A 13,002-nucleotide genomic window follows, 5' to 3' on the forward strand; every position below is an offset into this window, starting at 1 on the left:
CAAAGGGAGATCTATGCACAGAGAATTATATAAATTATTGCGGGGAGGAAAAAAAATAAAGAGATCTTCATTGTCTGGCAAATGAGAAAAGAAGACATGAGAATTGATTCCTCTGGAGATTTTTAGAGAGGTAAAAATATTATGTGGTTTAATATAGTATATGACCTGTGCCCCCTTAAAGCCTTCTCTTTTGTAGGGGCCAAGGGTACCCACCCCAAGAAGGGGCACTTTGGCATAAACATTATGGTGACTCAAAAGCAATCCAAAGCCAGCATTTTCAGAAAAAGCTCAACTGCTTGCTTTATCAGGGAAAGAGCTATTAACAGAGATGCCTCTTAGTACCTGAGAAACTTATCCGTGTAACAGATCTTTGTTTTTCAAACATCTCCTTTCACTTTCCTGCTAATGGTCTTTCACCTGTTTGATCTTCAGGCCCCTATCCTTCTCCTTAGCTCATATATACATCATGTTGCCTGTCTTTGGGATTTCCATTTCTTGGTGGATTCCCCCATACAGATGCTATTAAATTTTATTTTCTCCTGCTAATCTGTCTCATGTCAATTTGATTCTAAGTCCAGGTAGGACCTTGAAAACTAGAGGAAATTCTTCCTCCCCAGCACCTCTAATGGGTCTTTAGTAAAATCTGTTTTTCTCACTACTCCGTGAGTGTATTCACTTTCAGGGACTGGAAAACAATTTTTTTTCAAGGATACCACTAGAAGAAACCAAAAGCTACCAATGAGAGGCAACATAATTTCTTTCCTAGAAGATAAGCCAAAGTTATATTTATGTGGCTAGAAAATCTACAGGCTTTGTTGTGATTGATATTTAGGTATTGATTCAACCAATGACTGTGAGTATGTGTATTACAACTATAGGAGCAGGAAAAATGTGTGTGATGGGAAGGGAGGAGCCAAAGAGAAAAAATAAAACCTCAACTAAGGAGGAATTCAATAGATATCTGCAATTGAAAATCAGAAATATCACTATGTACTTATTTAGAAACATGGACTAAAGCACCAGAAAAAAGCAATGAAATGACTTAAAGTGTTTGTCTCTGAGTAATAGGATTTGGGAGTAAGGAGCATGGAGAAGTGTACAGAAGAATCAGTCCTTCAAAAAAAGATACAACTATTATTTAACAAAAATTAAATTGTATAAATAAAATTAAAGAAACAAAAGCTTACACTTTCTCATTTTTTTTTTAAGACTTTATTGATCTATTGGACAGAGAGAGATCACAAGTCGGCAGAGAGGCAGGCAGAGAGAGAGAGGAGGAAGCAGGCTCCCCACCAAGGAAAGAGCCCAATGTGGGGCTCGATCCCAGGACCCCGGGATCATGACCTGAGCCGAAGGCAGAGGCTTTAACCCTCTGAGCCACCCAGGCGCCCCTACACTTTCTCATTTAATCATCTAACTTTGTTCTGATGTCTTTAATTTGTTTAATGTTTAATATTATTGTAATTATCAAAGAAAAATAAGTGCTCATTTTTTAAACCTTAGAAATTACAGAAAATTATCATTCTAACTTGGCTACACTTCCCTAGCCAGTGTCCGGAGTTGTTCCTCACACAGGAAATGATGATCTCAAATGAATTAAAGAACCACTTACCTAAAGATCATTGTTCTGCTCGAACCCTGAGACTTTCTTCCACCTCAGTGTCCACAGGACACAAAGTGCCAGCTAAATAACTAATTATAAATGGAAATTTCCAATTGACAAATGTAAGAAGAGTCGATGCAGATTATCAGACCACAGAGCAATGCATGTTATTCAGAAAAGACTTGAAATGATCAAGAAAATCATTACCTGTGATGATTTACACAACTGTATTCTTGTGACAAGAAAGAATGGGCCATTAATCTATTCCATTGAAGGCTTTTTGATCAACCAACCTAGTAAAGAAAATAATCACAAAAGGAAATGGAGGGTGGTAGACTTACTTTCTTCTTTTTTTCCCCCTTGCTTCATTTCTACCTCCCTCTCTACTTCTCTCTCCCCCTTCCTCCCTTCTTCCCACCCCACCTTACCCCCATCCTTTCTTCCTTCCTTTTCTGCAAGGAGCAAGTGAAGGAAAAGTAACTCATAGTAAGTAAAAAGGGTTTCTCCTCAGGAAGCAGAGTTGTTTCAGGTTCAGGATTCAGCACAGAATCAATCTTAGCTGAAGAGCAGAGGGAGGGAAACAGGATTTACCAGGCACTTTTTCCGATGTCTGTGACCTCCAGGGCTTACCATTCTTGTTGATGTTGTTTTTTGACTTGTAGTTTTCTAATGTTTCCCACTAAATCGATTATTGCCTTTAGAAGTAATTTCATGGCTTTTAGAGTACTATAGCTTTATCTTTCTAACCTTCATGCTGCTGTGAAAGATTGGTCTCATTTCTTGTTAATTCTGATTCTTCTTTGAGGTTATGCTTTCCTTCTCCAAGGGAATCATCAGGTATGGTTTTATTAGTCGTACACATCATGCCACCTCTGGGGAATTTGTACGGCTAATTCATCTTTCCTGACAACTGCCTAAATAAATGGTAGCCAGAGCACTTGTTTTATTTCTGTGAACTTATTTTATTGCTCGCCACCTTTCACAGCAGTGAGCAAGCAGTCATAAAGACCAAATAGACAAGGATTTTCTTTTTCCAATATTATATTTAATGGTCAGTTTTAAATCATTTTAGTTGCAAAACTTTTTAAAGAATAGTTTAATCCTACATTTTTTTTAATCTGACATATTCATTTCTTCTTGTATTTGGCAACAAAGGGTAATGGAAGAAACAACTCACTAGTATTAGAGTCTACATTCTGGTCCCAGCCCTATACATGACCTCACACAATTTACTTAAGTCCTCCAAGCCTCGGTTTTATAATCTATAAAATATAAGAACCGACCTCTGAAATTGGCCTAAGTTTTAAGATTGTGTTTCCAGTAAGAAAAGATATCGCCCAATTGTCAAATGTTTAAATACCAACAAGTTCACCCAAGAGTAGATATTACCTTCCATTTATTAAAATAATGTCTAAATGTCTCAGGTTTTTGGTTTTTTGTTTTTTTAAGATTTTATTTATTTATTTGACAGAGATCACAAGTAGGCAGAGAGGCAGGCAGAGAGAGGGGAAAGCAGGCTCCCCGCTGAGCAGAGAGCCCTGATGCAATCTCAGGACCCTGAGATCATGACCTGAGCCCAAGGCAGGCCTATTAACCCACTGAGCCACCCAGGCACCCCTAAATGTCTCAGTTTCTTCAAAGATCTTATTATGAAATACTCTTCTGCAAATACATAATTAACAGTAGACTAACAGAAACCAGAATCACAAAAGGTTACAAAGTTTGGAATAAGGTCTCCAAGTAAGTTAGTAATTAGATATTTTTTCCTTCTTCCTACAAAAATCAGCCTCCAGAGCCTAAAATATTTACTATCTGGCCCTTATCAAAAAAAGTTTTCCAGCTCCTACAATTAATAAACAAATGAGAGAGAAAGGACTAAGGGGGAGAAGAGTACACCACCCCAAAATATGCCACACTGGCACATGGATTGCTTTGAAACAAAGGCAACTAGGACCCAGCAGACTCAGGAAAGTTTGTTGTTGTTTGTTGTTGTTGTTGTTTTTAACCTCTCCTTTAACTGCCTAAGAGAATTTTTATAGAGGCCCCATACCAGGAAGAGCTATTAACCCCAGAGATGACTTTTAATATCAGGAAGACTTATCCGCATGGCAAGACAAACTTTTGCTTACCACACATTTGCATTTCTCATTTTCCTATGAATTGTCTTCCAGGCCTTTGAAGCCCCCCCCACCCCCTTCTCCTTAGCTCAGGATAATACATAAACTTCAATTAGCCTGACTATCCAGGAGTCTCTCATGTCTTTGGTGCTTTTATACTATATGAAATTAAATTTGTTTTTCTTTTCCTTTGTAAATCTGTCTTATGTCAATTTAATTATTAGAGTAGTCAAAGAACCTAGGGAAGATGATAAAAGTTCTCTACCACTGCAGGATAAACCTTCCTTACAGAAGCATTCCAAAGATTACATATAGAAGTGTGAGAAATAGGGGCGCCTGGGTGGCTCAGTGGGTTAAGCGGCTGCCTTCGGCTCAGGTCATGATCTCAGGGTCCTGGGATCGAGTCCCACATCGGGCTCTCTGCTCAGCAGGGAGCCTGCTTCCCTCTCTCTCTCTGCCTGCCTCTCTGTCTACTTGTGATCTCTGTCTGTCAAATAAATAAATAAAATCTTTTAAAAAAAAAAAAAAGAAGTGTGAGAAATAGAAAATCACCATTAGAACACAACAGTGAAAATTACAGCAAACAAGATTCACTGACAGATGGCAAAATTTTAAGGTAAAACAGGATAATTGCATAGTAACAAAATACCCTCCCTATACATATTGTTATGGTCATTTTAACACATACACAAAATTTTGATATTCCTCCCTCCAGAGAATTGAGTTCAATTCTCCTACCTTTTTGTATGGGCCAGATTTAATGACTCAGTTGGAAACATAGGAAAATAATATATAAGAAAAGAAAACTGTGACTTCACAGTGGAGAAAGCTGGTAGATACAATCTCAAACAAGTAATAAGATTGAGTTTACATTGTGCATATTGGTATCATGTACCTTTGGTAGGAGGCAATGAGAAGGGCATTTCATCTGTGTGGTATTCTTCCCCAAGACACAGAATCTCATTGTAATCATGAGAAAATGTCAGATGTGCGCAAATTGGGGAATGTTCTACAAAATATCTAACTAGTAATCCTCAAAACTTTCAAGGTCTTAAAAAATAATATGAGAAAATGCCATAGCTGGTGGAAACTAAGAAATGTGCCTCTTTTGAATGACCTTAAATTACTGGGACCATTCAAACATGTTTTCTGAAAGGGACTCAGAGTGTATATCAAACATTCATGGACGTCTTACTGCTTATGACTGTGGACAATTTCTTTAACAGCTGAAGTGTACAGACATGGGACCATATCTTTATCATAGTACAGGATTATAAAGGTATCAGGTTATAATGTGAGTCTGAGTTGAACATAGCATGCTAAAGCTAATGTATATTAATATATAAACAACATAGATATGACTGTTTCTTTTTCTTTTTATTATTATTATTTTTTAAAGATTTTATTTATTTATTTGACAGAGACACAGCAAGAGAGGGAACACAAGCAGCGAGAGTAGGAGAGGGGCTCAATCCCAGGACCCCGGGACCATGACCTGAGCCGAAGGCAGACGCCCAATGACTGAGCCACCTAGTTGCCCCATGACTATTCCTTTTTAAACAGGAGACAAATTGTGAGTATTAAATGAGTAAAAAGAAACACTGAACTGAGTTCCACCATGAAAAAGAGATAGCTATAAGGATTGGAACTTTGTTGTTTTGCTTTGCTTTTTTTAGTATTTTATTTTTTTTTTTTAAAGTAATCTTTCCATCCAACATGGGGCTTGAACTTACAACCCCAAGATCAATAGTCTCATGTTCTATTGACTGAGTCAGCCAGGCACTCCTGGAAGTTTGTTTCTAATTTTACTGGTTTTTAAAAAAATACATATATCAATTATAAGGAAATGAAAGACAAAGTGTGGACAAAATATTTTATAATAATTACTCTTATATGACAATTCTTGACAAAGTGATGATGTGTCTCAATGCTAAAAATACTGTGAAGTTAAAAAATAAACTCTTGAAATATACATGTGTTTCATTACAATTGCATATACTAGTAAAATAATTTTTCCTAACAGCAGAATATGAGGAGGTATCTCTCTCCTTTCTGTTCTGCCTTAAAGAGAAAGTAGCCCGAACATTACCAAAACATATTCAATTTTTTGTTAATCATTTCTTATTGAATTTGAATCACATAAAAACAAAGGATGCCTTATACCCTGGACAAAGTTTTGTTTTTTTTTTTTTAATTTTTTTTTTAAGATTTTATTTATTTATTTGACAGAGAGAGATCACAAGTAGACGGAGAGGCAGGCCAAGAGAGAGAGAGAGGGAAGCAGGCTTCCTGCTGAGCAGAGAGCCCGATGTGGGACTCGATCCCAGGACCCTGAGATCACGACCTGAGCCGAAGGCAGCGGCTTAACCCACTGAGCCACCCAGGCGCCCCTGGACAAAGTTTTTAACTGTGAATTGTGCATTCACACTGTAACAGATGAAAGAAGTATCTGGTTACTAGGGCAAATTATGTTTCTTTTAGGAAATTTACTCTAAAGCCCCTTCTCAAAAAGCTATAATGACTACCTAACAACCTTCACCCCAGTATGCTCGCTTTGTTTACTGACTTGCATGTTTGCTAATGAGTAACATTAACATTCAACAAGAACTTGGCACCAACCTAACTGGATCTCCATGGGTGCTCATGATTTCAGTCAAGCTAATTCCTGCTCTAGCCATACTGTGACCTCCTTGACAAGAGGACACTTGAATACAAGATCCCTCTTTTTTATAAGGATATTTAAAAAGTGTTGGCAAAGATATGGGAAAAAGGGAACCACTGTGCACTCTTGGTGGGAATGTAAGTTGGTACAGCCACTGTGGAAAACATATAGGGGTTCCTCAAAGAATTAAAAATAGAATTACCATATGACAAGTCCATTTCTGGGCATTTATCAAAAAAAATATTAATTCAAAAACATAAAGCATCCCCATGTTCACTGCAGCATTATTTACAATAGCCAAGATACGTAAACAACTTAAGTGTCCATTGACAAATGATGGATAAAGAAAATGTGATATATTTATACAAAGTAATATTATTCATCCATAAAAATGAATGGAATCTTTCCATGTACAACAACATGGATGGACCTTGACAGTAATATGCTAAGTGAAATAATTCAGAAAGAGACAAATACCATATGATCTCACTTACACGTGGAATCTAAAAGAAAGAAAGAAAGAGAGAAAAAAGCTCATAAATACAGAAATAGATTAGTGGTTTGGTTGCCAAGCTGGTGGGTCAGAGATGGATGAAATAGGTAAAAGGAGTCAAAAGGTACAAACTTCCAGTTACAAAATAATTAAGTTATGGGGATATAATGTATAACACGGTGACTATAGATGATAATATTTATTGCATATTTCAAAGTTACTAAGAGTAAATCTTAAAAAGTTCTTACTCCAAGAAAAATAAATACTTTAGCAACATATGGCAACAGATGTTAACTAAACTTATTATGGTTATCATTTTGCAATATGTACAAATATTGAATCACTATGTTGTACACCTGAAAGGAACATAATATTGCATGTCAATTATACCTCAATTTTAAAAAGTTTTAAAAAACATTAAATAGGGGCTCCTGGGTACTCAGTTGGTTAACTGTCTGACTCTTGATTTTGGCTCTGGTCATAATCTTGGGGTCATGGTATTGAACCCTGCACCAGGCTCCATGCTCAGCATGCAGCCTGCTTGTCCTTCTCCCTCTGCTCCCCCTGCTGCTTGCTCTCTCTCTCGCTCTTTCTCAGAGAAATAAAATCTTTAAAAAATTAAACATGAGAATATTGTGTAATTTGCCATTTTAAAATATATAAGGTTCATAAACATTTATACTTCAGCTAAAAGTTGAAGTATACTACCTACTATGATTTCATCAATTTATAGACTAATGCAAATTTACCATCAAGTATTTTAAAATTCTAGTTCAGACCAATAAAGAAGCAAATTTTGATGGCACAATAACACCTTATTTGATTTTTTTTGTTATTGTTGCCTCTTAATAAATAATCTTTAATTTAAAAAAATATCACAATCCCCCTCAAAAAATGCTAGGAAAGGACAGGGATGTGAATCTCATTGTTGACAAAATAACAGAACAGATTAGGGACTGCGAAGAGTAGCCTAGGTCAAACAGAATGCAGGAAAATGTGGAGAAAGGATGCCCCCAGCTGTGTGTCCTTGACACTGCTGATAGAATACACTTCTCCAAATAAGTGTCTCATTTTGGATAAAGAAACCAAAAGTTATTTCTTTACAATAAGGGGGAAAGAATAAGTAAGCAGGGAAGCAGTGAGAGCCTTCAAATACTTCATTTGGTAGAAGGCAAGGGTGAATGGGGGAAAAAACTGATACATTATTTTTGAACCCTGCTTCTTTTCCTAAATGTGGGTGATTTAGGTATTCATTCGTGATAATTCACTGATCTGTATATTTGTTAGGTACCTTTTCCTAATGATATACCTCCATAAAAATAATTGATGAGGGAACTTCAACTTCTATTTATTGACTTCTGCAACCCAAAGAGAGAGAATGAACTTTCTATTCCAGTTACTATAGCTACATAACAAATTACTCCAAACAACTACTTACTATCTTCAGAGATGTGTACATCAGGAATTCAGACAAAGCATAGCAGAGATGGCTGTGTGCTGCTCCACAGTGTTCCGGTCTTCAGTGAGGAGTCTCCAAATCTGGGGCAGGAATAACCTGATGACATGTTCACTCACGTGTCTGGAAGTTGATGCTGGTTCACAACCAATTAGAGGATATTCGAATGGACATAAGAGCTCCATCTGTCAGAGCAACGAAACACCAAAAAAGAAAAAGGAATATGAAAGATACCTATGAAGAAAAATTTAAAGTTTTAATGTGGATATCAATCAATAGAAAAATATATACTACATTTCTGAGTTTAAAAAAATAGTGAAGAATACAAAGATTTTAATTGTCCCTATGTTAATTTGTAATCTTAATGTGATGTCAATAAAATAAAAACAGGATTCTTTTTTTTTCTGGTAAAGCAAGCTGATTCAAAGGCAAATTGCGTTAGCTGTTCCGCAAGTTTTGACTGGACTCAAATCACATTTGCCACTTTCACAACCGGCCCAAGCGCCCATCAGCTGTCATTTTGGCTACTGAAATAGCCTACCTTGGCTGCCTTTCCATTCCGGCCCTCCTCTCCCTCATTCCCCTGCCCCCCACCCATTAATCAAGTCTCTAAAACAGTGTTTCTTTGATAATATCAGTCAAATCCCAACTTTCATTCACCTGTTCCAAAGGCTTTCTCGTGCACTTAGAACATGATCCAAAATTCTTAACATGGTCTGAAGGCATTCTAGTACCTGGATCTTTCTCTGACCACATTTCCTACCAGTGCCCTACTTATTAACTCCTCCATTTTTTCGGCTTTTCCACTTTTCTCCAGTCACATTCCACAAACAAGCTTTTCAAGCTCCAGCCTATCAGCCTTTACACTCTGTGTTCTATCTGCCAGTTATACTCTATGGAATCACCTTCATTCCTCCTCAAAGACACTGTCACTGAAACTCCTATAAAAACCTGGTTGTGTATACTGTTTTGGTTTCCTCCTATCATAGATTGATCTGTTTGGGGGCTGTTATTTTTCTCTACTAGGAGGTGCATTTCCACAAAAATAGAAACTCCTGACCACTTAAAAACTGGACAGCAAGTGTTCAATATTGAAATGAATGAGTAGAGTCAGAATCATGCTGAAAATTAGCATATCACAAGAACAACAATGTAACCCTAAGCCAGCATGACATAGGTAAAGAGCTCAATCAATGAAACATACTCTAAGGACCAGAAGCTGATCAAATACAATGCCATTTAGTATAAAAAAGAAAAAAAATTCAAATGAGAAGAAAGGTTATTTTGTAATTATTGTCATTTCAATAAAATGAATATCCAATTGGAATAAGAAAATAAAATTAAGCAGAAGTCTTACCTTATAACTTAAACTCCAGATGAATTAAGTATTTAAATATAAAAAAGGACACTCAGAAATACTAAACAATTTCTACCCATGGTAGAATTTAAAAAATCATCTGAAAAATGGGATGAGTTTTATAACTATGGCATGAAGCCCAGAAACCATTTTTATTTTTATTTTTTTTTAAGATTTTATTTATTTATTTGACAGAGAGAGATCACAAGTAGACGGAGAGGAAGGCATAGAGAGAGAGAGAGAGGGAAGCAGGCTTCTTGCTGAGCAGAGAGCCCGATGTGGGACTCGATCCCAGGACCCTGAGATCATGACCTGAGCCGAAGGCAGCGGCTTAACCCACTGAGCCACCCAGGCGCCCCCAGAAACCATTTTTAAATGTTGAAGACTTTGACTACGAAAAAAATTTTAAATATTTAATTTAAAAAATCACTTTTAAAAAAGCAAAGGAGGGAAAAAAACATTTGCAACTGATATCACACACAAATTGCAAATTTTCTCAAAATAGGATCACTTCCTATAAATAAGGAAATGACCAAAAAAACCAGTAGAAAAATTAGCAAGATATGTGAATAGATATCATATTGATTTAAAGAATTCTTAAATAGGGATGCCAGGGTGGCTCAGTCCATTAAGCGTCTGCCTTCAGCTCAGGCTGTATCCCAGGGTCAGGGGACTAAGCACTGCATGGAGGCTAGCATCAAGCAGCCTCCCTCCACCCCTGCTTCTCCCTCAGCCCTCCACCCCTACCCCCCTCCACCCCAGCTTGTGTGCACTCTCTCTCTCTCTCAAATGAGTAAATAAAAATCTTTTTTAAAAAATAATTCTTAAATACATGAAAATACGTTCAATAGCATTCAAAGAATGCAATTCAGCTGACAATGACACGTTATTATTTACCTTTATCAATGGAAAGCATTAAAATAAAAAAAAGATGCCACACTGACTGAAAGGGTAGGTATAAGATATCAGACAAACTCATACACTGCTATTAGAAGCATAAATTGTAATGGCTTCCATGAAGAATGTTTATCAGTTATCTACTGCTGCTTAACAAATTGCCCTAAAACCCAGAGGTTTAAAATAACAATAAACATTTATTTTGTCTGACAACTTCTCTGGGAGCAGTTTAGGCTGGGAAGTTCTGGCGCAGGGTCCCTTGTGAAGCGGCAACCAGGATGTTAGTCAGGGCTGCAGTCATTTCAAGGCTGGATTAGGTAGGGCTGGGTGATCTACTCCTACAGGGATTCGCACAGCTAGCTAGCAAGTTGGTGCTGATTGTTGGTGGGAATCCTCAGATCCTCCATATGCAAGCCTCTCCCTGGGACACTTGAGAGTTCTCATGACATGGCAACTAGAGTCCCCTAGAGCCAGAGATTTAAAAAAAAAAAAAAAAAAAAAAAAGGTAGGGTGGTAACTGCTATGTCTTCTATGCCCCAGCCTCTTGTAGTCACATATCATTTCCCTAATAGCCTATTGGTCACTTGGGTCAGCATTGTTCAATGTGGGAGGGGGCTACACAGGAGCATCTATTTCTGAGAAAAAGATCACTGGGGATCATTTTGGAGACTGACTGCCACAGGAAACAAGTTGAAAAATATTCTTCAAAATGCAAATTTTAAATCAATTCTGAAACCATAGTCCCACTTCTAGTTATCCTTTAGATACGCACTCTAATGTAGAAAAGGATATATTCATCTCAGCACTCTTTAGCAGTCACAGAAAAATGAAATAATCTAAATGTTTATCAATAGGAATCTTATTAAATAAATTATAATGCATCCATACAAGGTGATATACATGTATCTTAAAGGAATTGTAGGCCATGGATAGGATCCACAAAAAGGAAGGGGGGAAAAAAAGTGGCGATTGGGATGACCAGAGAGGGAAATTTATTTTTCAATGAGTTCTCTTTTTTATCTTTAGTATTTTATAACCAAGTACAAGAATTATCTACTTGGAAAAAGTGGGGGAAAAATACATAACTGTTACAGTTTCTATAAAACTAATTCCCCAAACAAATGTGAGTTGGGCTCCACCAAGCCTTCATGGATTTTTATTTTGTCTTTTTGTGATATATTAATCAATTTGCTACCACCATCATCTTTGTTTGGACTTTCAACCCAGTTCTTCTTTGGGATTTCAACTTGAGTGTACTGATTACCTGGCTTATATTGTATCCCTCAACATTCCTAAGCACAATATTAAACACAGAGTAAGTACTCAATACATATCTGCTTACATCAGAGTTTCATTAACATTTTAGGCCAGATAATTCTTTGTTAGAAGGGGATGCCTTGTACACTGTAGGATGTTTTAGCAGCATCGCTGGCCTCCATCTATCAGATGCCAGCAGCACACTCTAAATTATGACCAAAATGTCTCTGAACATTGCCAAATGGTCCCTGAAAGGGAAGAATCATCCCCAGTTGAGAGCCATTGGTTTAAATAATGACATATACAGTCTTGAGGTATAGTTACAGAATTTGAAAACAGATTTTAAAGCAATATTTAGTATATATTTTCTATTACAATATAAAAATTTGATATAAAAGAAATACAATACCTTATATACTATACACTAAACAAAGACTAATATTTTTTTAAGTTTTTTTTTTAAGATTTTATTCATTTATTTGACAGAGAGAGAGAACAAGTAGGCAGAGAGACAGGCAGAGAGAGAGGGGGAAGCAGGCTCCCTGCCAAGTAGAGAGGCTGATGCGGGCCTCGATCCTAGGACCCTGAGATCATGACCTGAGCCGAAGGCAGAGGCTTAACCCACTGAGCCACCCAGGCGCCCCAAAGACTAATATTTAATACTTTTGTCATTATTCATTTATTATTCTTAATTATTCCTTATTTTACATCCAGAATTGACCTTGCATAGGAAAGTAAAGAATTCAGAACTCCTCATTTAGTGAAGCAGTATGATTTGCAACATGATGAGTGATGGCCTATAATGTGAAATACATCATTTTCCTTTCCCTTTCTTCTAGATGACTAAATGATAGAAAAAAATTGATTATCAGTATACCAAGGGTATGATTTGGAGTAAATATTCCATTCTTTGATACAGATCACTTCATCAAATAGGGATTAAAACTATATAAAGATTAATTATTCTAACCAAAGACTTAGTTCTGGATGATTTCTTTTAATTGATAACCAATGGTTTACAAACTAGAAATTATCATCTGTGAAATTGGATAAAGAGCCTCACAGTGAGAATGACAGACAGAGTAACACTGAGGATATCTAAGATAAATCATTGTCATCTTACAAACAGCATTATTGGGGATAAAAGGCCTCCATAACAC

At 36.8% G+C, this 13,002-nt stretch overlaps 1 long non-coding RNA gene across 1 annotated transcript in view; it reads right to left on the bottom strand.

The window, feature by feature from the left end:
• Positions 1 to 1,612: 1,612 nt before the first annotated feature.
• LOC125080854 (uncharacterized) overlaps positions 1,613 to 13,002 on the bottom strand; it is a 39,414-nt gene continuing 28,024 nt past the window's right edge. Inside the window, exons 3-5 of the long non-coding RNA XR_007121516.1 lie at positions 8,314 to 8,516; positions 1,811 to 1,896; positions 1,613 to 1,692 (exon numbers count right to left, since the gene is read on the bottom strand). This is a non-coding gene — a long non-coding RNA (uncharacterized LOC125080854). The remainder of the gene's footprint in view (positions 1,693 to 1,810; positions 1,897 to 8,313; positions 8,517 to 13,002) is intronic.

This window comes from Lutra lutra, chromosome 11, assembly GCF_902655055.1.
Source record: "Lutra lutra chromosome 11, mLutLut1.2, whole genome shotgun sequence".
Classification (NCBI taxonomy): Eukaryota; Metazoa; Chordata; class Mammalia; order Carnivora; family Mustelidae; genus Lutra; species Lutra lutra.